The sequence below is a fragment of the Scylla paramamosain genome, chromosome 5 (assembly GCF_035594125.1).
Source record: "Scylla paramamosain isolate STU-SP2022 chromosome 5, ASM3559412v1, whole genome shotgun sequence".
In the NCBI taxonomy this organism is placed as follows: Eukaryota; Metazoa; Arthropoda; class Malacostraca; order Decapoda; family Portunidae; genus Scylla; species Scylla paramamosain.
This window is the reverse complement of record NC_087155.1, coordinates 36031129-36042555: the sequence shown is the minus strand read 5'-3', so window position 1 is coordinate 36042555 and position 11427 is coordinate 36031129. Positions and strand designations below refer to the sequence as shown.

The 11427-nt window shown below is 45.7% G+C and overlaps 2 non-coding genes across 2 annotated transcripts; both read right to left on the bottom strand.

The window, feature by feature from the left end:
- Positions 1–226: 226 nt before the first annotated feature.
- Positions 227–298, bottom strand: Trnad-guc (transfer RNA aspartic acid (anticodon GUC)). The gene has a single exon. It is a non-coding gene; the product is annotated as a tRNA-Asp (tRNA).
- A 4644-nt stretch (positions 299–4942) lies between these two features.
- Positions 4943–5013, bottom strand: Trnag-ccc (transfer RNA glycine (anticodon CCC)). The gene has a single exon. It is a non-coding gene; the product is annotated as a tRNA-Gly (tRNA).
- Between the last annotated feature and the right edge of the window lie 6414 nt (positions 5014–11427).

Below are 11427 nucleotides of genomic sequence, written 5' to 3'. Positions count from 1 at the left end.
GAGCTGTTATGACTGTGAATGCTGTAATGATTTTAATAATGATAGTAGCGGTAATGGTGGTAGTAATGGTGGTAGTAGTAGTTTTTAATTTGCATATCCCAAAAAAAATGTTAGCAGTGTTTCGTATCTCCTTCCGTTAAGCCATCCCTCTCCTTTCGCTATAGCTAATAATCATTACTGAACACTAACACAAAGAAACAAACAATAAGTATAAAAAGGATTGGTCCTCCCCGGCGGGGAATCGAACCCCGGTCTCCCGCGTGACAGGCGGGGATACTAACCACTATACTACCGAGGACTGAAGGGAAAGAGAGAGAGAGAGAGAGAGAGAGAGAGAGAGTAACAACACCGATTAGGCGCCAGAGTTAGCAGTTGTAGTATAGTAGTAGTAAGAGAAGAAGGAATAGGAATAGGAGGAGGGGAAGGAGTAGTGGTAGTAGTAGTAGTAATAGTAGTAGGATGACGAGGAGAAAGAATAGTTGCAATAATAGTAGTATTCGTTGTTGTTCATCTGTAAATATTCTGAAAATATTCTCAGGTTCAGTTGTTTTGTTTTCTGACGCTGTTTTGCATTTACTGCCCACGTACAAGGCTGCCGCTCGTGATTCATGCCACCATGTGTTTTGCAACCCGATCATTAAGTTGCCGTTAAGGAATCCGTTTAGCAATGCGTTTCTTATTCTGTTTTAGAAATTATAGCTTTGCTGGTTTAGGAGTAGTTTTTATTTATTTATTTATTTACTATTATTATTTCTACATATCGTCCTCAGTCAAAGATTTGTCTAATTTTCTTTTGAAGCTCCCTGACGACTCAGCACTAATAATCTGATTACTGAGTCTATTCCATTCATCTACCACCCTGTTTGAGAACCATTTCCTTCTTATCCACTTTTAAAATCTAAATATCAAACTTGAACCCATTATTTCAAAGTCCTCCAATGGCGTCTTCAGCAGACACTCCAAGCTTGCCGAACATTTCATTAAGCTTGAGGAGATCCACAACAGGCGGTGACTCCACTAGCCCATTACTGCAGTCTCCTATTGGAGAACAACCAATCTATCTTCCTTGCCACTCTCCAGCCCAGTCTGCCTTCTGTTATACCTGATTTGTTAACGACATGAGCGAGAGGTGCCAGTGTCATCCCAACAGCGAGAACATCACTTAAGCTGTCATTATGTATAAATTCAGGCTTGTTACTCCTCCTCCTCCTCCTCCTCCTCCTCCTCTTCCTCCTTCTGAGGGATCGCCTACGGGTTGTCAGGGGCGTGAGTTACTGCCGCCTTCATCGCCTGCACCGAGGAAAGGATAACTGTCCCTTCGTGAAGACTGTCGCAAGGACCACTTTCACGTGACCGCGCGCGCGCAAACACACACACACACACACACACACACACACACACACACACACACACACACACACACACACACAAAAGATGTTAGGAAATATGAACAAAATTAGAAAAAAAAGTATTATAGATTATGTAGATTTTAAGTAGACATACCAACGTACGTACATACTTGGCTTGATTCCCTTGTTTCATTGCAGGTATAGATAAACACTAACACACACACACACACACACACGCACAAATTTGACCACTTGTCTTTGACACACTTGTCTTGACCTCATACGGGCAGGACGTGTGACCTTGGCGCTCTCGAGCAGCCTCGGCCAACTTGTTGGCCTTCCCCGCCCCCTAGTGATAGTGACCTAAGTTTGTTTTGTTTTTTTACTTTTCTGTTTTCAACTTTTAGCGTTTAGTTTGAGGCTCGATCTGGTGGGATTGTTGTTTTTGTGAACACTTGTAGCGAATGCGTGTGATACATAAAGAAAAATGAGTGCTTCAGTGCAAACATACGAACGCAATTACCTCCTGCGTCGTAGACGAGCATCTGGGTACCCGCCACCCAACGTGATACAGTGCCTTAAGTCCTTAAAACTATTTCGAAACCGTGGATCGAGAGGAGGCAAAAGTGTGGTGCGTCCCATCAAGGTAGTGACCTCCAGTGCCAGAGACGACCGCAGGGTGGAGAAGAGGGAATACAAACACTTTGAGGTGCCGAGAACGTGGTATAGTCTTCCCTCACTCCTCTTATTTAATGCAACGTCTCTGGCCAACAAGATGGACGAAGTGATTGTGACGGTGAGATCTACTTGTGCGGACATTGTGGCGGTTACTGAGGCGTGGCAGATTGTTCCTGAGGTGTGCACGATGCAGGACTACCAGCTATACCATCACCTCAGGTCAGGGCGCAGGGGGGGGGGAGTGGCCGTCTTCTGCCGCTCTGCCCTCAGCCCCTCACACCTCCCTGTCGATATTCCTGCCGGTGTGGAGGCCCTGTGGGTGAGAGTCACGCCCCCCTCCCATCCCAACAACACGGCCTCCATCATAGTCTGCGTCGTGTACCACCCCCCACGAGCCGCCACTGCACAGTTGCTCACCGCTCACATCATCAACACTGCTGATGCCCTGAGGGTGAGGTATCCTGCTGCCAAGCTGGTCATCTGTGGGGACTTTAACAGATTAGATATCAACGATATCCTACACCAGCTACACCTCACCCAGGTCGTGGACTTCCCCACCCACCAGCAAGCCATCCTCGACCTTATCCTCACAGACCTGGGCCAGCAGTACTCGCCACCCAAGCCGCTGCCTCCCATGGGACGGAGCACCCACCTCTCCATACTGTGGTCACCCACACCCACCACCTCGACCCCCCGGTCAGCTGTCACCAGGACCCACCGCCCCATGCCTGACTCAGCCATGAGGGAGTTTGGGCAGTGGGTGACACAACACCCGTGGACCGAGGTGCTGGATGAGGAGGACGTCCACTTAAAATGGCAAAACTACGTCGCCACTACTACAGCAGCCTTCCACCACTACTTCCCAGCCAAGAGCGTCACAACGCACCCGTCTGATGCTCCCTGGATGACGCCCCGCATTAAAAGACTCATGCGTCAGCGGACCTGGGCGTTCCACTCCTGCCCGGTCCTTTACAGGAAACTAAGAAACAGAGTAATCAGGGAGATTAAGAATGCAAAGGCAAGCTATTACCCAGACAAGATACACCACCTCAAGCTGACCAACAACAGACAGTGGTACGCTAAGATCAAAGCTTTGTGTGGCTTACAAAAGCACACTTCATCCCTTCCTTGCACCTCACACCTTCCTGCTAATCTCGCGGCTCAGGAGATGAACGATCACTTTGCTGCTATCTGTCAAACCTTTCCTCCCCTCCACACCACTCCGCTTCCTGCCTATCTGCCCGCTCCCTCCCCTCCACACACTGTCCAGGCGATGGATGTTTTTAAGAGAATACTTAAATTTAAACCAAGATCCACCACACCCACTGACCTTCCTATAAAAATTTACAAGGAATTTGCTGTAGAGCTAGCAACACCGCTATGCTCCATAATAAACGCCTCACTCTCCCAACACTCTTGCCCCGCGGACTGGAAGACATCTTATGTCACTCCCATCCCCAAAACTTCCAGTCCTCAGTCACTCAATGACCTCAGGCCAGTCTCTATCACCCCCATCCCTAGCCTTATTTGTGAAGATTTTGTATATGACTGGGCATACACCAAAATTTGTAACACCGTGGATATCAGACAATTCGGAAATATTAAAGCCACCTCCACCTCACATTACCTGACCAGCTTCCTTGAATTCATCCACAGCCACCTGGACAAGCGAAACACCTCTCTAGCTGTTGCTTTTGTCGACTTCAAAAAAGCCTTTGATCTAGTTGATCACACTGTTGTCATCAGCAAGGCAGTAAGTCTGGGTCTCCCTCCTAATCTGATAGCGTGGCTAGCCGACTTCCTCACAGGGAGACGTCAGGCCGTTCGCTATCAGGGCTCTGTCTCTAGTTTCCAACAGCTGACATGTGGAGTCCCCCAGGGGACCAAGATGGGTCCTCTATGCTTCCTCCTCCTCATCAACGACGCCCTCACCGACACCCCCCATCGCTGGAAGTATGTGGACGACTGCACCGTGGGCGTCCCAGTTTCCAACAAGAACCCGGACTACTCGCCACTGCAAGCAATTCTGGAGCGACTGCAGACGTGGACAGAGGAGAGCAGGATGACCATCAACCACAGCAAAACTGTGGTGATGCATTTCTGTACCTCCTCTGTACCAGTGCCCCCTCCCCGGCTCACAGTGGGCCCTCACCCCCCTCCAGGTGGTCCAATGTGCCAAGCTTCTCGGAGTCACGGTGGACGACCAGCTGACCTGGAAGCAGCATGTCGCCAGCACCGTGAGATCAGCTACCTACAGGCTGTACATGCTGCGCAGACTCAGGTCGCTGGGGACGCCGACAGATGAGTTAAGGGGGGTGTACCTCACCTTCATCCTCCCCAAACTCATGTACGCCTCCCCAGCGTGGTCCTCCTCCCTCACACACACTCAACAGCTACAGCTAGAGAGTGTGCAGAAAAGGGCGTGCAGGGTCATCCTTGGCCCTGCATACACCACCTATGAAGAAGCCCTGACCACCCTGAGTCTGTCCAGAATATCCACCAGGCACCGAGAGGCTCTGGAGAAGTTTGGGAAGGGACTACTGCATCATCCGCGTCTCAGAGACATGCTGCCGCCCGACGCGCCTCGCCCTGTCCGTGCCACCAGACACCACAACAAAATAACGCCCCTGAAGGCGCCGCGCACGGACCGGTACAGACTCAGTGCGATTCCCACCATGGTGCGAGCCATCAATCGATAGTATTTCCCTCCTAGATTAGTCTTACCGTTAGGATTAATGTTAAGTTTTTCCCCATCCCCTATGTACATTTTCAGTTTGTCAACTGCCTAAATAATAAACCGTTTATTATTATTATTATTATTATTAAATTTAGCAGGATCAGCAGCAGGCTTCTCTCAAAGTAGCGCGATTTATTTGTCATTTTCATAATACAGTCTCATGAAAAAAAGTATGTACTGCGCCGCCCGGGAATCGAACCCGGGTCGCAAGAATGGGAATCTTGCATGATACCACTACACCAGCGGCGCATTATGGAGTTAAAGAAGAGATTATATTTATTTTTTTTTTAATTGACTATAATGGGAGTGGTAATGGTAATGGTGGTGGTGAGTGTGACCTGTGTATGAGTGTGTTGAGCCTTGCCGCCTGTGTCAGTGTTTCATCGCGCGGTATTACGTGATGTGCCAGAATTATTTTCATATTTTACACTTTAAGGATAGTGATTAAAGGTACGTACAATAAATAAATGAATGAAGATGAAAAAAAAGAGTTAAATTTGTAGATACATAGAAAGATAAATAAATACATAAATAAATAAACCATCTAACTTGCCGTTTTCGAAAAGTCAAAGTAGTTTAAAAAAAAATAAATAAAAAAGATCAGGGGTTCTATTAAATTTCAATTCATTCAGCAGGTACAGTGCGTACCATGGTACTAACGCGACACTTCCACCAGATGGCGCAACGTGACACTTCCTTCAGTAACACTCTGCCTTTGTGTTCCAGGTGGAGAGAGAAGGTTCAACATGCAGTCCAAGGAGGAAGGTGAGTTACTGTCACCATTGTTGGTCGTAGTATTGGTGTTAGAAACGTTGTGAGTATTGGAGCAGCATCTGTTGCTTCTTTTCTCACAGTTTGCCGAAAAGAGGGACATTATCTCATCATTTATTAGCGAAATCTGGTTTTATAATGTGCACTATTATCTATTTACTATTTATTTATGTAAGAGGGGAATCAGCCAAGAATAACGAAAATGTAGAAAAAAGGCCAACTTAGGCAACGGTTCTCAAAAAGAGATCAGAAACAATAATTTAATACTGAAGGATAAGCGGACGAGGAGATGTATTTCGTAATATACCACAGACTGCTACTTCGTGTCCGCCAAGGCAGGGTGTGAACAGGCTGGGCTGGTGCAGTAGCGTGCCTATCTGCAGTCCCGCTAATGGTGTTTGTATTCGGGCGGAGCTCTGTTCGGCTGCAAACTGGTTACCGCCTCGGATTCCTCCCCACCTGCAGAGGCAGCAGGTGTGGAACCCCGCCGCCCTGATGTAAGGAGCAGTTTGGAGCAGCTTTATGTTTCAAGTGCATTGTTTGGTATTGTGACGTCCCGTCCTCTTCCTTGTTCCTCAAGGACGTCTGTTTGATTCATCGGGAAGTTATCGTGCTAAGTGTTGTTTGCATTGCCATTTTATCATCTCCCATTAGTCTTGCTTCTCATTTCATTGCCGCTTCCTTATTAAGAGGCTGTTACCTTCGTCCTCACTTCCTAATCAGTGACCCGCCGCCTCACACGAGCGATTCACAACACTTCCCTCTTCGTCGTATCCCAGAGTCCCATCCTAGGCTCGTACTCGGAAACGCTCGGCTCTCTTTCCATGACCATTTTCAAAGGCCACAAAGATAATTAGCAATATTCTCAAGACTGTTTCTCCTGTTAAAAACACCATTAATAACTTGTGTAACCTCAATTAGAGCCTTCTGAAAGTAGTCGGCGTGCGGCGGTAGTTTTAGAAGATAGCGGCTAGCCAGAGATTCCCATCGTTGACATGAGGCACTAAAATCATAAGGTCCTCGATGTGGTGTCCTCCTGCAGCAATGCGTCACTCCAGCGATGCGCCACACTGGTTGGGCGAATCTTCATTCACCCTGACTTGGTGTGTGGTGGGGTTCTTATTATGTTGTGTAATGGCATCACCTAGAGCAGCAATGACCTCTCTTTGTGACCAGGAAGGAGGAAGGCTTGTGACTGTGATATGTACTGATAGATGACTTGAAATGCTGTAATGGTGGTGGTGGTAGTAGTGGTAGTAGTGGTGGTGGTGGTGGTGTTGGTAGTAGTAGTAGTAGTAGTAGTAGTAGTAGTAGTAGTAGTAGTAGTAGTAGTAGTAGCAGTAGTAGAAATAGTGGTGGTGATGGTGGTGGAGGTAATGGTAGTAATGGTAGTAACAATACCATTAGTAGTAGCAGTAGCAGTTAATTGACAAAAATACTGCAAAATTCCCACAAAAGTACACAAAGAGAATGTATATCTTTATAATATTGTACAAATCTTCAAAACCCAACACTTCTTCATCTCTTCACTCACACCCCACAACCACCACCACAGCCACACCCTTCCGTCACACTCCCCAACACCAATCAACACCACCCAACACCCCCAACACCACCCAACACCCACCAATACCACCCAACATCCAAATCTAGTTGAACCTGCTTCGTTACGACATCTCCCCCCACGACTACCTGTAACCTCTTGTGGTCTTCCAGCTTACCTGCGGCAGTATAGAATGTCACCACCTTATAGAGTCGAGTAATAGGGTTATTCCCCCTTCATCCTCCCGCCCCTGTCAGCTCAAGTTAGTCTGTGTCCCCATAAAACGTTATTCAGTTCTTTAGGTGTCGGTGTTGTTATGTGAAGGCACGCTCCCAGCTGCTCATTACTGCCTGGGCTTGTCACCACCACATACTGCCCGCAGCCACATCACATACTGCTATGGTACATACTTCCACCACTCCTGCGCCGTCACTGTTAGGATCTCGCTGTGTTTCGTTAGTGACTTTGCTGGTTTTATTGTTCTCGCTGCTACTTGTCTTGTCATCAACATCAGTGTCTTTCCATCACTACTGTCTTTATTGTTATTGATATTATTAGCGCCATTATCACTATCATCATCATCATCCTTTCATCATCATCATCTATATCACTTGTTGTACCATACCATCACCATCCGCCCTTCACGCACCACCATTACCATCTTCACTGCTATTTTCATTATAATCATTATCACTATCATCATCTTCACCACAACCTACCATACCATCACCATCAACTTTACATCCACCACCATTACTCTCGTCATGGCTATCATCACCACCTGCATCTCTTTATCCACCACCACCACCATCACCACCTTCGCCACTATCACCCCCATCACAATAAAGAAGGGATCAGTGTATATTAAGCCAAGAATCTTATATACAGATACGAAAACAGCTTATCATCTCATTATTCTCACCCACTCGTCACCTTTTCTCTCCCCAACGAACTCAAATTCCACTTCCCTAGTCTCCCCCAACATTCCATCGCCTCTCACTCACTCCTCTCATCTCCTCTCATCTCTCCCCGTCTCGTTCTGTGCAACTAGCCCCATTCCCGGTCACTCTGAGGTCAACAATCAGCTGTAGTGTGTAATTAAGGAACTTCATTAATTGTTCTGCCCTGAAACGAGAGGAGGAGAAGAGGACGAGAGGACGAGGAGGTGATGGTGGTGGTCACATTACCATTATTACCCTTATCGTTCTGAAACAGCCATTTCCTGATAGTATATTCCTACTTGCACGGGGTACAACACACACACACACACACACACACACACACACACACACACACACACACCAAACTTAATTGCTCGTTTGAAAGACATGTCAGCGAGATATCGTATGAGGAGGAGGAGGAGGAAGACACGGAGGAGGAGGAGGAGTAGGAGGAGAACGGGGAGGAGGATTGGTATTGCCTCTAATATTAATGTGAGTGTTGAAGGAGGACCGAAGTGTTACATCTTAAGCATACAATCGCAATGACGTGGGCGGGGCGAGGCGTTTGGGAGGGGGTGTGAAGATTCTGATGAGGGAATTCTTGAGTTTGCGTCGTGTTTTGTATAGAGAAAAGAATTTAGGGAGAGAGGAATGGGGTTATGTAGCTCTCTCTCTCTCTCTCTCTCTCTCTCTCTCTCTGTGTGTGTGTGTGTGTGTGTGTGTGTGTGTGTGTGTGTGTGTGTGTGTGTGCGAGCTTGTGAGATGGATGGGAGGGCGAAACGTGGTGGTAAGATATTGGAAGGAGCGGGGGAATACATTTCTCTCTCTCTCTCTCTCTCTCTCTCTCTCTCTCTCAATGCCATGTCCTATACTATATCTTAAAATAAAATAAATACAACAATAGATCGTTTGCTTTAATATAGTCTTTTCTTAATGGGGCTTACGTTTATTCATTGCCCGAAGAGTCGAAGGTCGATGTGTTCCGCGTGATCGTTTCTACCGTTTTAGGAGTTGTTTAAGGTGTGTATTGGTGTGAGAGTGCTTTGTTGGACCATCTTAGTTATTTCAATTATGCTGTAAGCTGTGTGTCCTTCATCATCCTCTCTACCTGTCCCAGCTTTCTTTAAATTACCTCGTGCTCTTAAAAACCTCTTCATCCGTTACTTTATTGAATGCTCTCAAAATAGAACAAGCTGCCTATAATGCTTCCTCATCTCCCTGTATATGCCTTCCTGATTAGTCCTAAAACTTAAGGAAACAGCTGTACCATCCATTACTTTACTGAAGCTTCCCTAAACAAAGTAAACTGCCTGAAAACTCAATCTTTCTTTTTGAGCTTCACTTACAAATCCCAGAACTTCAGTATCTCATGTTTACTACGAGTTGAAGTGGAAGAATACAACAATGTTTAAGAAGACTAGTGGAGGAGAGTTAGGAGAGCTCTTCCTCAGGCAGCGAACGTGCATGTGGCTGCCGAGGCTGATGATGAGAATTATGATGAGTTAAAGCGAGCCAGAGTAATGGAGGGGTGCACGATGTCATGTGTGATAGAAGTGTATCCCTTTACTGGTAGGAATGCAGACTGTACTCTCGCTTGCTTACTTGGCCGTGTTGTGTTGCTGCTCCACCACCACCATCACTTCATATACGAGTAAGCTAAGTGACACACTGCTGCTGCTGGGTGGCCTCTTTATCCTCCTTGCTGATTCTCTCTCTCTTTCTCTCTCTCTCTCTCTCTCTCTCTCTCTCTCTCTCTCTCTCTCTCTCTCTCTCTCTCTCTCTCTCTCTCTTTCTCTCAGATCGTGCTGTACAATTTTTCATATTTATGTCTGCTTCCCTTGTTTCCTGTCTAATTTTCTCCGTCTGTCTGTCTGTCTTCATATCTTTGTCAGTTTGTCTGCCTGTCTCTATTACTGCCTATCCGTCTGTCTCTGTTACCGTCTGTCTCTTTGTCTGTCTGTCTGCATCTCTCTCTCTCTCTCTCTCTCTCTCTCTCTCTCTCTCTCTCTCTCTCTCTCTCTCCCAGGCCTGGTAGGAGCAGGCGAGACAGGTTCATTTTCCAGCGGGTTGTCTGCTGTCCTGTCCCTCACCGGCCCACCAAGCGGCGTCTTCCAGTCAGTGCTACGTGTCTTTCTTCGCCACGTCACGTCAAACCTCCCTCCCTCCCTCCCTCCCTCACTCGTCCGGAGCGCCTCTAATGTGATCTTTTTTTTTCATTCTTTTCTTTTATCTCGTTACCTTAATGGGAAAAATAAGTTAAATAATTGTTACGTTGTGTCTTGTTTGTCATATTGCTGCATAGTCTTTTGTTCTATATTAATAGGTGGCTTTGGGTTTGTTCTCGTCATTCTGTGAGTTTACTACCTCCATTTAGCTATCAGTTTATCACACTGTCTATCTATTTATCACTTTGTCTGTCTGTCTATTTACCTATCCACAATAAATAGATTAAATTACATGCATAAAATAAATAAGTACAAGTAAATGAATAAATAAAATAAATAAATAAGAATATAAAAAAGTAAATAAATGAAAAAAAGAATACTTCATAATAAAATCAATAAAACAAATAAAGAAAGATAAATAATAATAATAAAAAAAAAACTTAGCCTTGTTTCTATCAGGTGGAATTTACAAAGAAGCCTGTATGGAGTCCCGCCTTCCAAAACACGTAGCTCCAAATTACCTTCCAAACTCTCGTACCACTCCACACACCAGGCTCAGATTCCCTTCCAACTCCAGGCACAGGCTCGCCTTCACTCGGGACCAAGCTGGCTGAGTCCCGTCCTGCGCCTCTGTCCCGTTTAAACTCCTTAGAAGCCACGCATTCAGGAACCCTCAGCAGCTGGATTTTTTTTTTTTTTCAGATCTTTATTTTTTCTTTTGTTGTTGTTGTTGTTGTTGTTGTTGTTGTTGTTGTAGTTCAAATTTTCTCCTTGTTCTTTTTTGTTCTTTGTTTTTTGTTCTTGTTCTTCTTGTTTTGGTTCTTCTTGTTCTTGTTTTTGTTGTTTTTGCTGTTCTTGTTCTTCTTTTTCTTTTTCTTGTTCTTGTTTTTGTCCTTGTCCTTGTCCTTGTTCTTCTTGTTCTTGTTTTTCTTGTTCTTGTTCTTGTTCTTGTTCTTGTTCCTGTTCTTCTTTTTCTTTTTCTTGTTCTTGTTCTTGTCCTTGTTCTTCAATAATCCACACACAAACACACACACACACACACACACACACACACACACACACACACACACACACACACACACACACACACACGCATAATAAACATAAATCAATAAATAATCTTCTCCCGGCCTCCATAAGGTTAAACAAACTCCAGCACGCGTTTCATCACCTGCTCTCTAAGTCTAAAATCTTCTTCACTATCTATTACTTGACTTTCACCGAAGGCTCCTTCTCTCAAAAC